Raw genomic sequence first — 21,011 nt, forward strand, 5'->3', positions numbered from 1 at the left:
TTCCAGATTCTCTTTTGTTCTGAGCAAATTTTGGTTAGAACTTAATGTTAAATGTAACTGTGCCAGAAATATTTTTATACTTTTTCTAATTTTATATTTTTTCCTGTTATTAAATTACACTGAAGGAAGAGAAATGGGAAATGGGGAAACTGTGCTGGTGAAGGGCTTTGCATGGATACTAATAAATAGCCCATCAGTGAATTTCTCCTTCTAATTTATCATTAGTCTTTGGTGTTACTGGGTAAAGATGCTAGTGGCCTATTTTATTTTTAGGCCTCCTAAAACTAAATCTTCTCTTCGTCTACTGAACTGCTTTGTTAGTTGTCCAGGGAAATCCATATTTAGTGGGAATTTGAATATGTGCATTTAACTTTTTACATTGTAGCTTATAAGACAATCTTGACATTAGTAAAATTACAGTCTCCACACTCAAGCCTCAGTGATAGGATATCTGATCTAAGAAGCTGTATTGGGAGAGGACAGGGAGAATAAGGCCACATTTCTGAGTTTAATATAAGGCAAATCACTTGCACATTCTCCCCCCGCCATCTCCCCCTGCCCCAGATTGGCATAGTGATACTGGGGTGGGGAGTTGGGACACCCAGGATATGCTCCACGACACCATGCTGCCCCTTGGCCTCCAGCCATCCACTTAGCTGAGACCCTGTAAGAACCCAAGCTTATTCTCGTTACTAGTGGAATACCACCACAATTATATGGTATCCAGGCTCCATCAGTGACCCCGTTTTTAAATGAGATAATGTACGGAAGTACCTGGTCACTAGTAAAACATTGAGACCCAGAATATGACACCATTTATTCCCATTATGCACCCTGAGGGTCCTGAGGATGGATGTTGTGCGAGGTCTCATGCCACCAAAAAGGGACCAACTCGTCTTCTTTGGCACCTTGTACTCAAGACCAACTATCTCTGCAGCTTGGAAAATCCGGATATCTGCACAGCCAGGAACTCTCAGCCTGGCTCGATTCCTTTACCATCTGCCTCATTTGCTAAACTCTAAGCTCCAGTAAGGGCTGGGACCCTGTTGGCTTTGTTTCTGCCCTGAGTCCCTAGGGCCTAGAGCATGGCTGGCACTTAGTAGGCACTCAGCTTTAATACATGGTACTCTGGCTCCTGATCCAGCCATGTGTTCTCAATCCTCTGATTTCTGCTATAAATAAATACAAGCTGTTCTCATGGATTTGATGCTTCTTGACTCATTCTCCCACAGGTCATGTAAGGCGCTTCATTGTAGGACAGTGATTTGGCTAAGAATGAGTTTCCCTCCCACACAGTACCTCATGGGAGACACTGGATGGCCTTCTCTTTTGTGTGCTCAAAAAACACATCCTTTGCACACAGGGGACAGTCAAACTGCTTAGGTAGTCACAGATCTTTCTGGAATGAGGAAGTTCTGTAAACAACCAGCTTCTCTCCCAGCGTTCAGTAAACATTCTGCAAACACTAAGAACTGTTACTGTCTTCAAATGCATTACGTAGTCTGGAGTTATTTTCACCTCTTTTTTTTTGTTTAAGTAATGGAGAATTGGTAGGATGATTTTAATTGACTTCTCTGTTTTTCATCTGTACCTAAGCGCAGACAAAAGGGAGCCAACAGTTCCTTTTTGAAACTTTTTGTTGCCAAATAGCATTGGGTCTTTTCGATTGTGTGGCGCACACCCATTGTTAATTATGCTGATTGTTATCCAGAGTGGAGTAACAAGTGATAAGTAAGGCTTTGGCTCTGCAGTTTGGGAAATCCCCTTTTTCAGGACAGACAGGAAACCACGGCCTAGGCTTTGATTGACCTTGAGCTTTTTTCTCACCTTCCTGGCCCCTCCCTCACCTTCCCCTCCCCAACATTCAAACACACCCGTCCTCCACTTGGGCACCAATGACAGGAGAGCTTCAGTAAAAGTGGGAGTGATTTTTTTTCCCAGAAATCATTTGGAAATCATAGGATTGGGAAGTGGGAAATTATCTAGAGTTCTATTATTTCATCTAACTTCTTAATTTTACACGTAAAGAAAATGGATGCCAGAGTGGCTAAGAGATGAGGCAAAACTAGGAGCAGAATCCTGAAGAATGAATTTGAATTCTCTAGGCAGAGCCTGCAAGAAGAGCCCGCCGCTACTCTGAATTCTCCTGTCCAAGTATAAGTTCACGTGCAGCAGAATCTACAGTGAGAGATACTTAATGGTCCTTTTGTATACTTTGATCTGAAAGCTTCCCAACCTCTAAGGCACATTTTAAAAGTAGAAGTAAAGAGAGAGAAGTTGATGGTGAGTACTTAACTTAAATGTTGTAGAGTTTCCTAGTTGTACCAGAATTCCTCTTGCTTTTATTCAGCTAAAGGAAGACCAACTTGCCATCATGCGGGATTTTTATGAAGGGTCCAATGACTTAATTAGCTCGGCTTTTATGGTAACCTGACAAGATTCCCCACTGCCTCCTGTGTTTTGACAAAGCTCAAACACTGTTATAGATCAAAGGGAAGATAACATGAAATCTGGACATGTCAAGGGTGCTACACAGAAAGGCTCCTTATAAATGGGTAATTGAGGAGCTGTTTCCAAGCTGGACTCCTGACCCCAGAGGCTGTAACATCAAGGACAGAGATAACCACAATCTGGGGTGTCTGAGCTCTGGCTGCTGGAAGAAATGGATCCTCACCCATACACCCCTGAGTATGTGATTGTCCTGGCAATGATGCAGATTATCAACCAACTGCCATGCCTCTTGTAAATGTGTCCTTCAGAAAGGACCCTCCTTGCATACCAAAGTTTTTATTGCTTTCCAAGGTCTTCAGCTTCTTTCAGTCAACATTCTCCTTATTTATTATTGACGTTAATATCAACCACACCAAAGCTATCAATGCCAAAGTTGTTAACCTTGCTAATAATGTTAATTTAAGCCATATACTCTCATTAAACCAATATTGGTTACAAATAATGTCTCATCTAAATGTTGTGTGTGGTTGTATTTGAAGCAGAAGACCTTGGTTAAAATACCGGCTGTATTTAAAAGTATTTTAAATTATATTTTGTGTTTTACAGTTTGTAATCAGAAGAAAATAAGAACTTTTTCTCTTAAAAAATATCTCAGACTCTAAGGGAGTTTTAAAAGTTTGGCCATCACCATAACACTTTTGAGGAAACAATATGCTTATTTTTAGGTAACTAGATAGATATTTGTGTATAAAATTTCAAATAATCCCAACCTTTCAAATAATCCCAATCCCAAAGAATTTAGAATTCTTTGGATTATTTTTTACTTTGGCTCCCTTCATTAAAATTTGCTAAGGTTTTATTATAATCATTATCAGGACTTTTCCAGGGGGACCTGAGATCCTGTAAATATCTCACAATTATACTTAGAGGCCACATGAATCAATTAGGTAAATAACTTGTAAAGAATCATTACTCTTTCTTGGAATTTTTCAAGTGGGAACTATAAAGAAGGAATTTTAGCAAGTGCTAAAAGATAATACATATTCAGATCTTTTCTGTATAAAGGGATCTGCTCTGAAATCTTGAGAAATGGTCAAAAAAAAAAAAAAAGGACATTTGGACCTGCTGTTATTTAAAGATTCTATCAGAAAATCATAAATGTCTCATTTCTGTAGCACTTAAGTTTTGTCCTCCAAAAGGATCAAACAGATCTGATAGAGAGTCATGCAGCAATTTATAAATCTTGGAACATGTGTGCTTAATGGAGAAAATAGTAGACCATTTATGGATGTACAATGGTGCTATCTATTAAATCATGGATTTTACAAAGTAGGCACAGGATGCTTTCTGGTTTCAACCTGTAAAGGTCAAGGTCTCCACCATAATTCTGACATAGATTCTGGTATACCAAGAGCAGTTCTCACAGCTTGCTTCAATGTGGTTGCCTGGTCTACCCAGCAGCCTCTGCTACCTGGTTCACAGTCTATGTTTAGATAACCAGCCACACCTGACCTGAGGGGCATGGATGCAAGTCTACTTGGAGGCTGATGGACATTCTGTCCTCTCTCGACAGAAGGGAGAATGTTGGTCAACTTGTTGAAAAATTGCTTGCCACCTTTAAAGGACAAGTAGAGATTTTCTTCCTGAACAGAGTATATATCAATTATAGAAGATATCAGGACTACATCTCAATCCTCTAGGCCTTTTCAATTTCTTACCTGTAAAAAAACCAAAATGGAATGGAGAAGAAAGGGAATGGCTGACTCTAAAACTGTCAAGGAAGTGTAAAGAAACCTCAAAATCACAGGATAGTTTAGTGTTTTGTTTTGTTTTTTTTAATTTTTTAAATTAGCAAGCATATGACACTGTGTAAAGAGGCCTTGCATACAATTACTGGCTCTTCTTATCTCTAGTAAGAATTCAATTTTGCAATAGGAGAAACTCAGTTATTGGGAGACAAACACATTCAAGGTCACATGGTATTGGATACATGACACAAGATGCTGGGAGGGCATTCCAGTAATGGTGACAATTCCAGTTATCTCTGTGAAATGCATAACTTTCTTTGGGCCTCAGCAGCTTGGTTCATAAAATGGAGACACGTTACATAGGGTTGCCAGAAAAACTACAAGACATCCAGTTAAATTTGAATTTAAGATAAACAACAAATTATTTTTAATATAAGTATGTTGCATGCAATATTTGGGACACGCTGATACTAAAAAGTTATTATTTACCTGAAATTCAAATTTAACTGGATGTCCTGAATTTTTATTTTCTAAATATAGCAACACTGCAGTAGCAGTAAATAACTCTATTTCCTTAGTTCTGTTCTCACCTGTTATTGAAGAATCTCTAATTTCTCTTAAAAACATTCCCTGGAGAAAGAATATTCTTTTCAACAAATGGTACTGAAATCAGTAGATATCCACATGCAAGCAAATGAAGTTAAATTCCTGCCTCACATCAGGTACAAAGATTAATTCAAAATGGAATATAAACTTGCAATGTGGGAACTGAAAGTATAAAACTTTTAGAAGAATACATAGGAACACATTTTAATGATCTTGGATTGTGACACCAAACACACAAATGAAAAAGGAAAACAAAAACAGATAAATTGGACTTCATCAAAATAAAAAAAATTTTTTTGCTTCAGAGGACAGCATAAGGAAAATGAAAACTACCCATAGACTGAGAGGATATCATATATCTGGTAAGAAACTTTATCCATAATAAATAACCAACAATAACACCAGAAAGACAAACATAATAAATAACCAACAATAACACCAGAAAGACAAATAACCTCAATTTAAAGATGGGCAAAGGACTTGAATTGACATTTCTCCAAAAATATATACAAATGGCTAAAAGCACATGAAGATGCTCAACATCATTAGCCATTAGGGAAGTGCAAACCAAAACTACAATGGGATACCACTTCCCACCCACTAGGATGCCTAAAATAAATGACACACAATAGCAAATGTTCATGAGGATGTGGGAAATTTGGAGCCCTTATTCCTTGCTAGTGGTAATATTAAATGGTGCAGCCATTTTGGACATTTTTTCTCTCAAAATGTTAAGCATATAGTTACCATATAACCCGGCAATGCCACTCCTAGATATATATCCAGAGAATTCAAAACATGTTTACAGAGAAACCTGTGCATGAATGTTCATGGCAGTGTTGATTATAATAGCCAAAAAGCCAAAACATCTGAAATGTTCGATTGATGAATAGATAAACAAAACGTGGCATATCCATACAATGGAATATTATTTGGCAATAAAAAGGAATGAAGTATTGATGCATGCTATCACATGGCTGAACCTTAAAAAAATTATGTTACCTGAAAGAAGCATGTGACAGAAAACAACACATCATTTCCATTTATATGAAAGATGGAAGGTGTATTCGTGGTTTCCAAGGGATGCGATAATAAGGAAGGAGAAATGACTGCAGATGATACGGGTTTCTTTCTGAGGCGATGGAAATGTTCTCACCGTTCCACATGTACTTATGAAATACTTACTCTGTGCCACTCATTGTGCCGCTGTGGGCGATGTCAGATGGGCAAGACCCCAACTCTGAGTTCGAGGAGCTTACAGCCTGGTTTTGGAGAACAATACCTCCATAGACAAGGGCTGCAAAGCATTATGGGGGTTCTGTATACACACGAGTGGGATGCAGTGAGTTGCTTTGCGCAGAAAATCGTGTCGACGTCATCACCTAACATAGAATCTGATGCAAAGTAGGCATTTAATACATAGTTGATGAAAGAAAGAAAGAGGAGGGGCACCTGGGTGGCTTAGTCATTAAGCGTCTGCCTTCAGCTCAGGTTAGGATCCCAGGGTCCCGGGATTGAGCCCCACTTCAGGTTCCCTGCTCGGTGGGGAGCCTGCACTTCCCTCTGCGTGCCGCTCCCCCTGCTTGTGCTCTCTCTCTCTCACTCTGATAAATAAATTAAAAAAAAAAAAAAAGGAGGATGTAGGGTAGTCTGAGAGTATAATAGGAGTGAGTCACTTAGTCTAGGGGTCAGTGGCGACTTCCATGGGGAGTGACAGGTAAGGCAGGACTTGAAGGGTACGTAAAAGTTAGTTAGGCACAAGGGGAACACGGAAAAGCTGTTCCAGGCGGAGGTAGTCCTGTCATTCATCTACGTGCAAATATATGCTTTCCTGGTGTTTGAAGTGGCTGAAAGACAGTCTATCTGCTTAGGTATTTTCACATCCCTCCACCCAGCAATGTGGTTGATATGGTTCTTGGTTTTCTAAACCTTTTCTTTCATGAATAGTACAAAGGTAAACTTCACCCTCGCTCCCATCCATATTCAAATTTAATGAGATCCTAGTCCAAAGAGTTTAACTGTGTTCCTGTTAAACCATCCCGTCTGATAAGCCATGTTGTGTCCTTTCTATAGCTGAGGAAACTGAGCCCTACACTACGACGTGCAAGGTGGTACATCAAGGAGCCAGCCAGCCCACATCACACACGTCCCTCAGCCCGCCTGGCTCCACTGCGGGGCCGTCCCGGTAAGTGCGGACTGCCCACTGAGATGACCACCGAAAAGGTACATGGCATACAGAATTTGTAGAATTTATATATGTAAACTCTATCTTCTGGTTATATAGAGATTGCCTATGAACTAAGGCTGGGGACCAGGGCCTGGAGTTGATTGTTTAAAACAATGTCTTTATTCCTCTGGAATTGGGAGGGAATGAGGTGTGCCATAGAAGTATATTTCCATATAACTGAAATTTACCTCTTTAAGCACAACACTTTTTACGAATGCAAATGTTCATGAACGTAAATCATTCTAAAATCAACTGCACACTCTGCATTCTTGCCATCATTTAACCTGATCACTCCGTCCATGAGCATTGACTGTTTTCTATCATTTGTTGGCCATTATTCATTATTTGTATATATGGCTCTATGCCAGGAATTGGGAATCTATTAAGCAAAATCCCTGCCTGATAGAAAATTTATGCTGTGTTGTGGGAATTCAGTGCAGGGCTGTTGCATGCAAGTCCAAGAAGGTGTCACAGATGAGATGACGTTGGAAGAGGACCTTGATGATCGGGGGAGGAGGGTGATGTTGGTGGCAGTGTGGTGGTGGATGGCAGGGTCCTGTTCCTTGGGCCAAGAGGAGGAAGGGGAGCTTCTCAGCTGATGCAGTCCCATAAACAAAGCAGAAGAATGGCCAGGATGTGGGCAGTGCAGTGGGAAGGGGCAGAGATGACTCTGGAAAGGCATAGTGGGGCCAGCTCAGGAAGGGCCTGGTGTGCCAGATCAACGAGGGGTGCCTAAGGTTTCTAACAGGGAATGGCATGGTCTGCATTGGCTTTGATAAAGATTATTTGGGTAGAGCCTGAAAAATGATGCATGGGATAGCGGGCTGGAAACAGACTGGAGATAGAGAAACCAGTTCGGCATCTGTTAAAAACAACACAGAGGGATAGGCGGAGGGTTGGACTGGTCCAGGAAGGAGAAGAGGTGATAGCTATATGGTTGACAGCACAGGCCTTTGAGGCAGATCTGAGCTGGGACCAAGGCCTTCCTCCTTCCTGGCTGAAGGACCCGGGGCAAACCACTCCATTTCTCCGTGCTTCCATTTCCTTGTCTGTCAAATGCGTTCTGAATACCTCATACAGGATGACGATGTAAGTAATTGAGATAATAAATTAAGTACCCAGCTCCAAGCAGGCACTTTGCAATTTGGAGCACTTTCCCTTGTGCTAAAAGACCCCAGGCATGAGAACATCCATTTTAACAGATTGAGTGGTTTTGGAGGGCCCTCTCTTCCTGTTGGCTGTGCCTTTTCCAATGCCTTTGATCATTCTTTTGTTCAGCAAATAGGCATGGAGTATCTACTATGTGTGAGGCAATGTCACTAGGCCTGTCCCTGCCAGTTCCAGGATCGCCTGAGAATCGGCTGCCGTTGGCTGTGGGCTCAGAAATCGGAGAGCATGGTAGGTCCATAAACATGCTGTTAGGGGCTAGAAGTATGCCTGTGCACGAAGAGTGAGCGAGGCCCTCAGAGCCCGCCCTGCCGTGTAGAGTGCTCGGCTTTGGGGCTGCCCTTCCTGCTGCTTCGAGTACGTTCCCCCAGACTGCTGAGTTCTCACCAGACGTGTCAGACCTCGCCCTCTGCACAGATGGTGGGGCCGTGCTGGGAGCTCTGTGCGGCATTATCTTCAGAAGAACGTCTTGCATGCAGAGGGCATTGGGAACTATCCAAGGAGCTATAGCATCCTGTCCTGGAGATGCCTGGGACAAGGGGTGCTCTCCTAGGCTGGCTTACACACTGCAGCCGCCCATCACAGGGGAGAGGGTTGGCCCACCCGCTCCCCCACCCCAGCCCCCTGTCAGTCCACCCTGTCTTCCGCCTCGGGGGGAGATTATAGCACACATCGCCACAAGGCATGACATCATCTCCCAAAGGCAAGGGCCACTCGTGAGTTTTTGCTGGCGACGACCTCCGGGCAGGACTTGGTGTTCTTGATAGAGAACATCTGGCTTGGGCGGCACAGTTGGGAAAGAATGAAGGATTTTCTGGGAGTCCGACTGGCTCACTGAGCAAAGGCCAGGAGGCATTTGGTGAAGTAGCGGAAGGCTGTGATATGTAAACATGCTGTGAGTGTGCTTCTCAGGAGTGACTGGGAGTCTGTGGAAATGAATCACAGGCCTTCTTCCTCCTCAGCCACGGGGAGGGAAAAGGAGCCTTGGACTATATGTCTGTTTATTTGTTTGACTCAGAAGATAAACAGATCTATATATTACCCTGGGGCATGAATGAGTGTCCATGGATGTCATGTTTTCCCCTTCACAGAGTTGCTGTTTGTACAAAATTCACTCTTTGTATGGATCGTTTCCTCCCATCAAATGCCCCAGTGTCCCAAAATCAGTTTGTCTATGGAATACTTTCCCAAGGATGCTGATAGTACCACAAGAAAACAAATGAGCCCCCCTTCGGCTCTCCATGTGCCTGTGGAGATGGAGGAGTTAGGTAACAGACGCCTATTTTCTACAAGCAGAACGAGGACACCCGGTATACAACTGGGTCCGACTAACCTGACTGAGAAGCTTGACAAGCTTGTGGGAAACAAGTCAGAGGATCAGAGCTAGAACTGACAGGAAAAGGTTGGTAAAGAACTTAAATGACCATTTATCAGAAATTCTATCCTGACTTCACTAGCTTTGGAAGATCCATGACTGTTGGGCCTCACCAGCTGGAAGAGAGAATGGAGGAATGATAGGAGCAAGGCAGTTGGAACCAAGTTTCTTCCTACCTGCCTGGACCTAGAGATAGATAGAAATGATCTGAAGGTGCTGTAGTGCAGTGGATTTTCTTTCTTGGGTGCCTCAGCTACAAGGTTGGCATGGCTACTTGGGATATCGAAAAATACATATGCTGCCTGTATATGCACAGAAAAATATGCACCTGAGGGGTGTGGTCACTCTCGTTGTCTCAGGGTGACTAGATCACACCTAATCATCTATCAGGAATTGACACGAATGAAACTTCGTCCTCTCTGAGGCCTTTTCTGACTCCTCTCCCTGGTACCCACACCAGCTGGAATCTGTCCCTTTGTGTTCCCACTTTATTCCAAATATTCACTCAACTTTCATACCACCTGGAACTCTGACTCCCCATGCAATTCTGGTCAGGGATTGGCCGAGTTCTTCATGGAACCAAGCCTTTAACACAGTCCCTGATACATAATAAAGGATGCAAATGGAATAAATTAATTTATGTATATGCAACTTACTACATTTATGCATTCCTAATGAAAGGGAAAATTATGTCATATGTCAGAGACATAAGGATGCATAAGCTCTATGTGAGATATGCCTGGGCTTTGAAAATAGTCAAAGACATATCTGTTACCTCAGGACTTGAAAAGAATGTATATTCTGCTGTTGGGTGGTGTTCTATAAATGTCAATCAGATCCTGTTGGTTAATGGCCTTGTTGAATTCTTTTATATCTTTGCTAATTTTCTGACTAGTTGTTCTATCAGTTGTTGAGAGAGAAAGAGGTGTTGACGTCTCCAGCTATCATTGTAGATTTGTCTATTTCTCCTTTCTGTTTTATTGGGTTTTGCTTCACATATTTTGCAACTCTGTCGTTTGGTGTATACACATTTAGGATAGTTATGTCTGCTTGGTGGACCTTTCATCATTACGTAATGCCCCTCTCTGTCTCTGGAAATTTTCTTTGCTCTGAAATCTACTTTATTTGATATTAATATAGCCACTTCTGTTTTCCTTTGGTTAGTGTTTGTATACCCCACCTTAGTCCATTCCTTTACTTTCAAGCGGACTATATCATTATATTTGAAGTTTATTTCTTGTAGACAGCATAGAGTTGGGTCACATTTTAAAAAATTTGTTGCATGACAATAGATAACTAATACAATTGACATGAGATCAGTGTTTCTACCTTCTAAACCCATAGAGCCCCATGACTCTGCAGAACAAGTAGGTGACTTTAAAGCATATGCTCAGTGAATGATCTTTATTACAGCACATCTGTCAAATTTCTCTGGATTCCTCTCTTAACAAAAGACATGTCCTCCCTAGGCCTCCCTGAGATCCACACTGAAAATGTCTTAGGTTTAATTCAGTTACTGTAATGTAGGTGGTTGGCCCAAGGGAACACATACCCAGAACTTTGAGGATGTTCTCATTGTTAGACTTTAGATGGTTGTGGTGAGACATGGCAAGTTGGATGCAGGCTCTTTCTCATCATTCTTCTTGCTTTATAAGCAAGTGTGGAGCCTTACTGCCATTAGGGTATCCTCATGCGAATGCTCCTTGACTGATAAAAAGTGTTCTATGTGGACCCCCTTCATTTTTTCCCAATACCTTCTTGTCTCTCTTTCCCCAGGCAGACCCTTCTCACTCCCAGAGTTTTTGTCTGCCATTTACCTCTGAGCTATTTCTTGTCTTGAAAATCTTCAAGCTTTCAACACGGGATAGGAGTCACAGCTATTTTCCTTCCACCCCACTTTACAAGATAAAGACTTACCAGACCTGAGGTTGGAAGAAAGGACATGAGTTATTTTCACTTCAGGTAGAAGAGTGTTGTCATTTTCCTGATTTTTCTTTCAAATTTCCACAAAAAAAAAAAATCGGATATCCTGCATGAATCATTTTTGGAACTTACTGTATTTTTTTAAAGTGTGTCTGTCTTCTTCCTGAATTTTCATTCCATCATCTAGCATTTTTTTACAGACTTAGCCTTGGGGGAGGCCCTGCCTATCCTAACCTTGACTCTTCTCAATTCCTGTTTTGTTTCCTTTGCTGCAGAAGGTAGAGAAAACAACAATTCTGCTTTACTTCACTTCAGTCTCTGTGTCTGGTACCTCCTCTTACCCTGTGCTCTTTGGTGGGTTTTGTTAAAGCATGCTGGCCTTGCTTTGGTGTGTCACATCAATCCACACACTGGTCAAGTAACAAACCCTCTATCTCCTGAAAAGGAGTTTTCATTGTCAAGAGGGGGATGGATTTTTTAAAGTAGAGCTGTTTCAAAAGGGAGAGTAAGTTTAGGAGACCCAGTGTGAGCCCTGAAAAGGACCTCAGAAAGCCATAGGGCTCAAATTTGTAGCCTAGAGCCTGAAGTCTCGCCCGCCCTGCAAATGCCCCATTTGTTTATTACACCCACGGAGTGTAAGCTCCAAAAGACTTGGATAAAGTCTTACAGTTCCAACCCCACTGAAGTTGCTGCCCAAAATGGAATGGCCCAAGGCCCCAGAAGCAGGATGGGCAGGGTTAGCAAGGCTGGGAGTGCTTGCTGGCTTTGCTGCCCTTACAGCCCCTCAGCTCCCCTAGCCCTCAGTCTACTTCCCTGAATCTTGAACCACAGGGCCTTGGGCCTCTGTTTTCTCTAGACCTCTAGCCTTCCACGTCATGACCTGACTCCCCTAGACTTCCCGGATGTGGGGTCCCCCTCCTGGCCTGAACTCAACAAACTACCTATCTCAGATGCTCACCCACCACCCACTTCCCAGCTGAGAACAGGTTCTGGACACACATAGGACACACCTCCGGGGATATCGTGAGGCTAAACTGAGATCAAAGGATATTCTTCATGGTGGAGAGAGAGGTGGAGACAGTTAGTGACAGTAGAAGCAGGGGTTGATAGGGCTGAGTAAAGAGTAACTGGCTGCCAACCTTTGGAGGGCAAAGCCTCAGGTTCACTGAAGACTTCAGCTCAGAACCAGTGGCATAGACCCAAATTCTATCTCCAGGTTTGTACTGCAGGAGACGAAAGGTCCCAGGAAACCAAGCACTAACACACAACCACTGGGTCTGTAACTCTCCAGTAGTCATTAAGAATGTTTCTGCTTATTCAGCAAGGCACATTTACTGGGGATTAGGAGAACCCATAAAACATTGCACTCTATTCAAAGTCTTCTTTAGATAAACCCTCTGAAGCTTTGAAGTATCCACTTGCCAAAGATTTTTCATTACCTCTTATCCCCTTGGCAAAGTGCCTGTGTGTGTGTTTGTCCAGGCACTATTTTTTTTTTTTTTTTTTTAGGATCTTGGTAGATCTAAAGATCAACCCATACCACAGAGGCAGATGAGGAATATTTTTATTTTTGAATCATCAACAGAAGACATCCAGACATCCTGTTTGTGGTTCCCTCATTTTCCAAGAGCATGGTGCACTGGAAAGGGCCCTGGCTGGGATTTAGAGACCTGGTTTCTGACCGTGGCTTTGCCACCAACTGGTTATGTGACGTTGGGCGAGCCACTCACCTTTCACGCATTAGATTCCTCATATACAAGGTGCAGGGGTAGATAGGTGAGCTCTAAGCGTCCCTTCTAAAAGTTAAAGCTCCAATTCTAACTAAGCTTTCAACTGAAGACTCAGCCAAATAACAGTGCTTCTCCAACTCCCAGTAGCACCTGGGGGGCAGTCTGTGGGGGACAGCAGCATGAAAAGAAAACGAAACCAGGATTCTTTTTCAACATGAGCCATGGAACATTAACCAGTTTTGGTTTTTGCAGTGTGGAGAGAGGGTGTGCAAGTGTGTGTGTTTACGTATCTGAGTTCACAAATTTATGTGAACATGAACTCAGAGGATATTTTTTAGAGATCATCAAGTCTTGTGCTTTTCAAACTCTTTATAAGCAGCAGAATCCTTTCTTCAGTGAAATTTTATGCAGACTCTGAATGCATAAAATACAAAAATGAACTCCCGCTATGGAAACCCAGCGCTTATCTGCTTCTTAGTCTTCCCACCTGCCTCTCACCTTGACTTCAAAGGCTCTCCATAGAACCTGGAGCTTCTGGGCACCGGGCTGAATAGTTCACAGGGAAACAAATTGAGGCTCAGAGAGGCAGGGATTTGCTCAGAGTCATACACTAACTGGTGGAAAGGCTGTAGCTTCTGAATACCTATCCAGGAATGCCTATCCTTTTATCACCACGATCATAAATGATTAGGTCCGTAATCACAAGTGGGCAAATACCACCATGAAGAAGAACTCTCTTAGGATGGTGGGAATTTTAAAAGTCAACATCCGTCAAAAGAGCATCTGTGTTAAGACTCAGGAAGCTCCAGGCTTATTATCCTCTGGCTCAATACACAGATTACTCTTTTTGTGAAGATAAATATGCCTTATTCCTAAAGTGCTTTTTAAACTGAGCTATTAAAAAGAGTCTTGTTTAAAAGTTTATTTCATAAATAATTAAAGAAAAGAAATAGTTCAACGGGAGGCAAAATGAGATCTTTTCACCAGCTCCTTTGGAAAACTTTCACAGACCAGCAGCGCCGCGGGGGGAGACAGTTCACAAAATGGCGCACCAAATGTGAGGGCTCCTCAGTGTGGCCCTGGCGTGCAGAGTATTTCTGGGAAACTCTGTATCAGTAATCATGATTGTATAGCTCCAGGGTCCAACCCTAGATTGCAAAATATTTCCCCTTTTGGACTTCAGCTCGACTATAATTCAACAATGTGACAACTCAGTAGGAAATGGACCTTGAACAAGAGCGATAGGTATCTTTAGCTTGGCCAGACCTGCCCAGGAAGCTCAGTGGCAGAGTAAGTAATCATATCCTATGGCCTTCCTTCTCTCACAAAAGAAACATTTGCATCATGCAACTCAAGCATATTTCATACAAAATCTTGTTCCCACTTTTCCTCTAGGTGGTATTTGGCATTTTTATGAGTTCCTAATATCTTGTTGTGGTCACAAATAAACCTCCCCTGTCCACTTTACACGGAAGCTGAATCACAGACTATGAGAGCCGGTTGGCCTCAGAGGTTGTCGAATCTAGTCTTGGCATTTCATAGCAAAGGAGTCAGAGCTCGAGATGGGGAAGTGACTTGACCGAAGTTGTACAAGTTAATAGCAGAGCTGGGACATGAGCAGAGCTGCTGTCTTGATATCAAGGGCTTTTCCACTATTCTGTGCCACTTCTTCTAAATTAGCCACAACACAGCGAGAGATGTGTTTTCTACATGGTTCACTGGTGTGGTATTTGCAGTCAGATAATCAAGATTTGTTGGTACCTCCCATTTGTTGAGCACCTAGAAAAGCCCCTCCATAGGCTTACAGTCTGGAGAGGAAGACAGATATTAAATGAATAATTACTAAATTATTAGTAATTAGTTCCAAGTGTGCACACACCTCTGAGAAGAAGAATCAGCTGCTCTGGGAGTGTTATCTCAGGGCTGATAGGGACTGTTTATGTCCATGGTGGAATTGGATTGGCTGATCCTGTGACTTAGCCATTACAGATGTTGCCTCTTACCTTTGTTTATCTCCCAGGGGCTATTTTCATAATGTGTAGGTTACTTCAACCATTTGATTCTGCTCCTCTTTGTTTCTTCAGTCTGAAACATCTACCTCTAGGAAGACAGGTACCGCGAAAGAACTAAGATCCATACAATCTTATTCTCTGACATAACTGCTTGGACAAATGGAGCACTGAGGGGACATTTGAATTATCTATGAGTCCCATGTGTTTGTGTTCTCCCCAGGACAGGGCATGTTGGATATTAGAACCTTGATTGCCTGGTAATGCAGTTCTTCGATTCCTTACGTTTATATTGAAACGAAAGCAGTGACTTCAAATTGAACGCCAGCCTAATTTTGAATATTAACCCCTCCTCCTCTTCAACCCCCACCAACATTTCAGCATGCCATTCCTGTTACAAATTCTGCAAATGCAGTCTCTGCAGAGTTAGAAATCCTGCCATGAATCTTTCTGGAAAATGAGCTAACATGCTTAAATTCCTTGTCATTCCAGAAGTATGTAAAGAAGCAACAGTTAAAAGGAAATTCCTATACACTGGGCTTCATATTGATGAGTTAATCACAGGACATTTTTCTAAATCAAGAAGGTTTGAACTTGGGGTATGGGTTCGCACCTGGTGGAGCTCTGACTTGATCCAACTCCTCTGTATCTCTTCCCAGATAGCTTTTCATCCTTGGACCCTTCCCTTCCTCCTTCTTTTCCATCATGTTCATGAGGTTTCCCTGAAGCCCTTCATTTTTCCCTTAGTCCCCAAGTTTGTTTGAATTGTTTTCTTCTTCCGTGGCGACTCCCTCCTGGCTTTTCCTGGCTTTCTCTGCACCCTGCATCTCCATGGGTGGCCCTATCTCCTCTCTCTCTGCTTGCCCGTCTTTTCCTTCCCTCTCCGTCCCCTCCCCTAGTCGTGAGAGCTGTACAAAAGCTGGCACCAGGCAGTAAAGAAGGGGGAAAAGGCACAGCGTCTTGTCCCAGCATTTCCTCCTCCTGGCTGGGTAAGTGCCTTGGGAGAGGGCGCTGAGCTTGCCTGGCAGAGGACGATGTGTCCACAGCAAGTTGGCTTGGAGTCAGCATTCAGCTTTGGTCAGTGCTTTCTCTCAGTTGAGAAACTGGGCCAAGTTTGGCCAAAGGCCCATTCAAAGTCCAGTTCTGGAATATGTGTCTGTTCCTCCTCTCCATCTACTTTTCCCCAGAGAGCCCAGGAGGCCAGACAAGCTGTTCCCACACCGGGCTCTCATCAGGGTAGCTTGACATCACTTTTCCTCTCCAGGAAAAGAACTAGAGTTGAACTTTCCTTTAAGCAGATCCAATATAGATTTAGAATGAGGAAGTAACATCTCTTTTGACAAAGAAGTTTTATCACAGAAGTGTTTCCAATAGGTCATGATTCAATTTACAAGTGCTTCTAAGCTACTTCCGGGGCTACACTGCGTCAAGTAGGACGTACTGTGTAAAAGAGTCAGTGTCTGGCCGGAAGACACCACCAGCCTCACCTAGTCCTTACTCTCGTCCTGACCTTCTACCTCATTCTGTCTCCATCTCTTCCTCCATCTTTTCCTGTTCTTCCCACATGTCTGAGGTGTGGCTGCAAAAGTAACCAAGCCACTGGAATGTAACAAAGTAGGCATCCAATAAATACTATTAAAATAACCTGACTTGAATTACACATCCAAATGAACATTGTCTTCTAAAGTGGTCATATTTTAATTTATTGCAATGATGCTGTTGGTCTTAAAACTCCATTTTGGAATTTATCTCTTCAAATTGCTTTGAAATTATATCCAGATCCAGTTTATAAGCCAAAATTATAAACTCATAAAGAGGCCTTAAGAATAATCTGGTACAGCCCCCGATTTTATAAATGAAGAAACGGAGCCTGTAGAGTTTGCGCATATTTTTTCTCCTGCAACAAGACGCTGTACCTCATCCTTTTGTAGAATAAATTTAAAAAAAAGTGACAGCCACTCTCCCTCCTTTCAGAGGAGAGCCTCCTGCTCTAGCTGGAGAGAGGATACCACCAGGAGCTCTCACCCGGGGCAAATAACCAGCCCCTCCCCAGTGCCACATAGCCTCTGAGCTGCCAACAAGCATTCGTTGTTGGATTTTAAAATGTTTTGCTAAATGAGTCAAAAATAAAGACTCATTTTTTTCTAAAAAAACAAAAAAAAATGACAGCGTTGTTCATCCATTAGTCATTTGATTAGTAGACTCAAACGTCTTTGTAAAGCCTGCAGACATTACAAGAGAAGAGTTACCAACTATCAAAGATGGACTGTGCCGTGTCTGTACCAGACGCTCCTCACGACAAAAATGTACACCAGCGATATTGTCATGTGCAGTTTCTGGAGGAGGTAAATGAACGTTGTAAATTAGATGTGACGTGCTCAGAGCCACCAATGTGGCGGATCGTGGACCCAGGTCTCCGGGCTTTCAAAGTCTGTGCGCTTTTCACAACTCTGTGCTGCGCTGAAGAAAGCCGAGAAACTGTTTTCAGAATGTTAGAAATGTCAGATGCAGTCATTATGAAAACTAAAAGAACTTGCAGTTTTTTTGTTTGTTTGTTTGTTTAAAGATTTTATTTATTTATTTGAGAGAGAGACACAGCGAGAGAGGGAACACAAGCAGGGGGAGTGGGAGAGGGAGAAGCAGGCTTCCCGCGGAGCAGGGAGCCTGATGCGTGGCTCGATCCCAGGACCCTGAGGTCATGACCTGAGCCGAAGGCAGACACTTAACCGACTGAGCCACCCAGGTGCCCCAAGAACTTGCAGTTTTAAACAAAGTGTTTCCTGCAAACCACACACATACCCACATGTGCATGCACTTTATAAGAGGTTATAGGATACTAGAGGTAGATGGGAAATTAAAGAAAAACCCTTATGTTTTAAGCAAAGAGACTTAGGTCTAGAGAGATCTCAAACTTTGTCCCAAGCCCCATCAGCAGCAAGTGGTGGGGCCAGGAGTGACGTCTTCCATTTCAGGCCTAGAGCTTTCTCCATGGTGCCCTGCTGAGGACTCTCTGCCATGCCTTCACCTTCCGGGGCAACAAGCTGGAGGTGTTGAGACTTCAGGACACCACCTCAACCCAGGCACATTGTCCCTTCTGGATAAATCATTCTCATGCAGTGGAAAAGTTTCTCCAAGACAACACCCAAGTATTGCCTAACTTCTAAAACTGGTAGTTTCTACATCTAGATCTTCCCATTGACATGGTTGGAGCCCAAGAGAACTCACTCTGAGTAACTGTCATTCAGGAAAACTCTTAACTAAGACATTTTTTTCTTTTAATCTCACAAAACAAAGCAGAAGGAGAAGAACACAAAAGGTTCTGAAATATCACCTTTCTAGCTACCTACTTTTATGAATTAGGGCAGGGAGCCACTTGCCCAAGTCAAAGCAGTTAGTTAAGGGCAGATTCAGAGCCTGGAGATAACTCTTTCCATGTCCCAATTCACTACTTTCTGCAACATGACTAAGTCACCTCTCCTGCCTTATGTATCCGAATAGAAAGGTAGCTTTTGGCTCTAATTCTTCTCACGCGCTATTAAAAATAAAGTCCAGTCTGCAAGAGCCAAAACTTGCTGGCCATTTCAGAGCTTCAGATGAGATTTTTGCCTCTTCTGGGTGTAAGCAGCAAGAGCTGACCTAATATGGCTAAGCAGATGAAAGCCACTGTGTAGGGACAGGGCCTCTATTGCTTGCTGTCACGACTCAAATTGTATAAGGGGATTTTGGTGGCTCAAAAAGATACCAGATTTCATCCACCAGGTTTTGCTATGGTTTCTCTCCTGCAAGCTTGAATCAATAATCCACCAGTTGATATGCTCTTTGTTGAGGCTTGGCTCTGTGTGTAGCCTGAGCGAGCCACTGTGAGAAACTATAAAAAGAGAATGGACCTCGTGTGCCTTCAGACGTCATACAGTGACCTGTTTATGGAGTGTTGTCTTCTCTTCCAATAGACAGCCAGGACCATGCCTGAACCATCTCTGTGCCCATCACCTAGCCAGGACATGTGGATGGTTCTCACTAAACAGGAGCTGAATGAATAAGTAGATGAATTTCACTTTTGAGATAAAACAGGAGCAACATGGGACCCTTGAAGCCTTTGCTCTGAACAGAATACTGGTCATAAGAGCTATTGGGAGTCAGACGAAAGAAATAAGCAAAGATGCTTCTTTGGGAGCTTAGGAACTCAACTGGGCCCAGAAAGATGGCTCCAATTTGGTCAGTATTAGAAGCAAAAGTGGCTGTATTCCAGGCAGAGAAAAGTAATGGGAGCAAATGAACGTGAGTGGAAATTTATGGAGTGGTAGAGGAAACTTGACATCTCCATCTGGCTGTCCTAGACAGTTTCCTTCAAATCAAGGTGTGCAAGAATGAGTGCTGCATGTCTCCTCACAGACCGCTCCCTGCCCTGGCCGGTAACTCTGCCGTCTAAGCCAGAAACCTAGAAGGCACTTCTCTTCCCGTCCCAACTAACCAGTCGTTAAGTTGAGATGTTTCTGCCTCACAAATCTCTCTCATCCCATTTCCTTCTCCGCATGTGAACACTTGTGGCCTTAGCTCACACTGGCCTCGCCTATTACTTGGGCCATCCTTCTCTGCCGGGTCTCCCTGTCTCCAGACTGGCCCTGCCTATTTCTCTGTACAGCAGTTGCTTTACTGAGATATTTTCACTTTCCAAAAATGTTATAAAAATGACTCTACCATAAGAGATAGTGCATTGTAGAAATATATGCGTATGTATACATTATTTATGGATATATATGAATATATGTGCTGTACATGTGTACATATTATACATAATTATAATATAATTATACAGACAGTCAAGGGAAAGAGAAAATAAAGATAGAATAAGACAAGGATAGGTAAAAGTTTAGGGCACAAATGTATGGTATGAAGTCTTACATGGTAGCTGGTATATGAAGTACTAATATACATTAAATGGGGTATTTTTCTGCACTTACATGTTTCAGTTGATAAGGGAACTGAGGATAATGTGCATTGAGAATATTTTTAAAATAATCAGTTGACCAAAATTTTATTTTTTGGTCTTTTGCTGTCTAGATGATGATTTTAAAAGATTAAATTCATACCACTGGTGCTATGTTGGTGTGGACCAATATTGCCTGTAAAAAGATTTTATATATAAAAAAAGGCAATATTGGTCTACACACTACAGAATACCGTATAACACATACTAGTTCATATGCTAGAACGTCAGCTCTAGTCTCCTAGTGGCCGATAAAAAGAATAGAATACATTGGCTTACCTGGATTGCACTGTCAAAACATTTTCTTGAAACTCGTGCTCTCTGTTAAGGAGAAGCAAAACATTTTTTTAGCAATAGCTATGAAAAGAATGTTTCTCTTGAGGCCTCTTAAAGGAGACATTGCCTGCTGTAGTGGACAAGACCTCAACAACATCCTTAAAGCAAACATGACAGCAAATTTCATATTAAAAATGCTATCTCTTTTACAAGCTGAGGGCATACCACCAGAAAACAATTTAAAATAAAATTTTAGAGTGGATTTAAGCAATTCAGACCAAATCTGCCTCTCTATGGTGGCCTCTCTTGACCTGGGGCTGGGAGGAGGGGAGATATCTGGGTTATTTGGAGGATTGCATGAATGGCAAATTATTTTTTTTTAATAAATATTAGTTTGTATTATGTTGAGTGAAATAAGTCAAACAGAGAAAGACATGTATCATATGATCTCACTGATATGAGGAATTCTTAATCGCAGGAAACAAACTGAGTGCTGTTGGAGTGGGGGGTGG

At 42.5% G+C, this 21,011-nt stretch overlaps 1 pseudogene across 1 annotated transcript in view; it reads left to right on the forward strand.

The window, feature by feature from the left end:
• Positions 1-21,011, forward strand: part of LOC102748274 (small ribosomal subunit protein eS17 pseudogene) — a 52,787-nt pseudogene that overhangs the window by 21,514 nt on the left and 10,262 nt on the right. Inside the window, exons 5-6 of the transcript XR_014139844.1 lie at positions 6,879-6,990; positions 9,291-9,601. The product of XR_014139844.1 is annotated as a small ribosomal subunit protein eS17 pseudogene (transcript). The remainder of the gene's footprint in view (positions 1-6,878; positions 6,991-9,290; positions 9,602-21,011) is intronic.

This window comes from Leptonychotes weddellii, chromosome 13 (genome assembly GCF_054177405.1).
Source record: "Leptonychotes weddellii isolate Sample4059 chromosome 13, ASM5417740v2, whole genome shotgun sequence".
Taxonomy (NCBI): domain Eukaryota; kingdom Metazoa; phylum Chordata; class Mammalia; order Carnivora; family Phocidae; genus Leptonychotes; species Leptonychotes weddellii.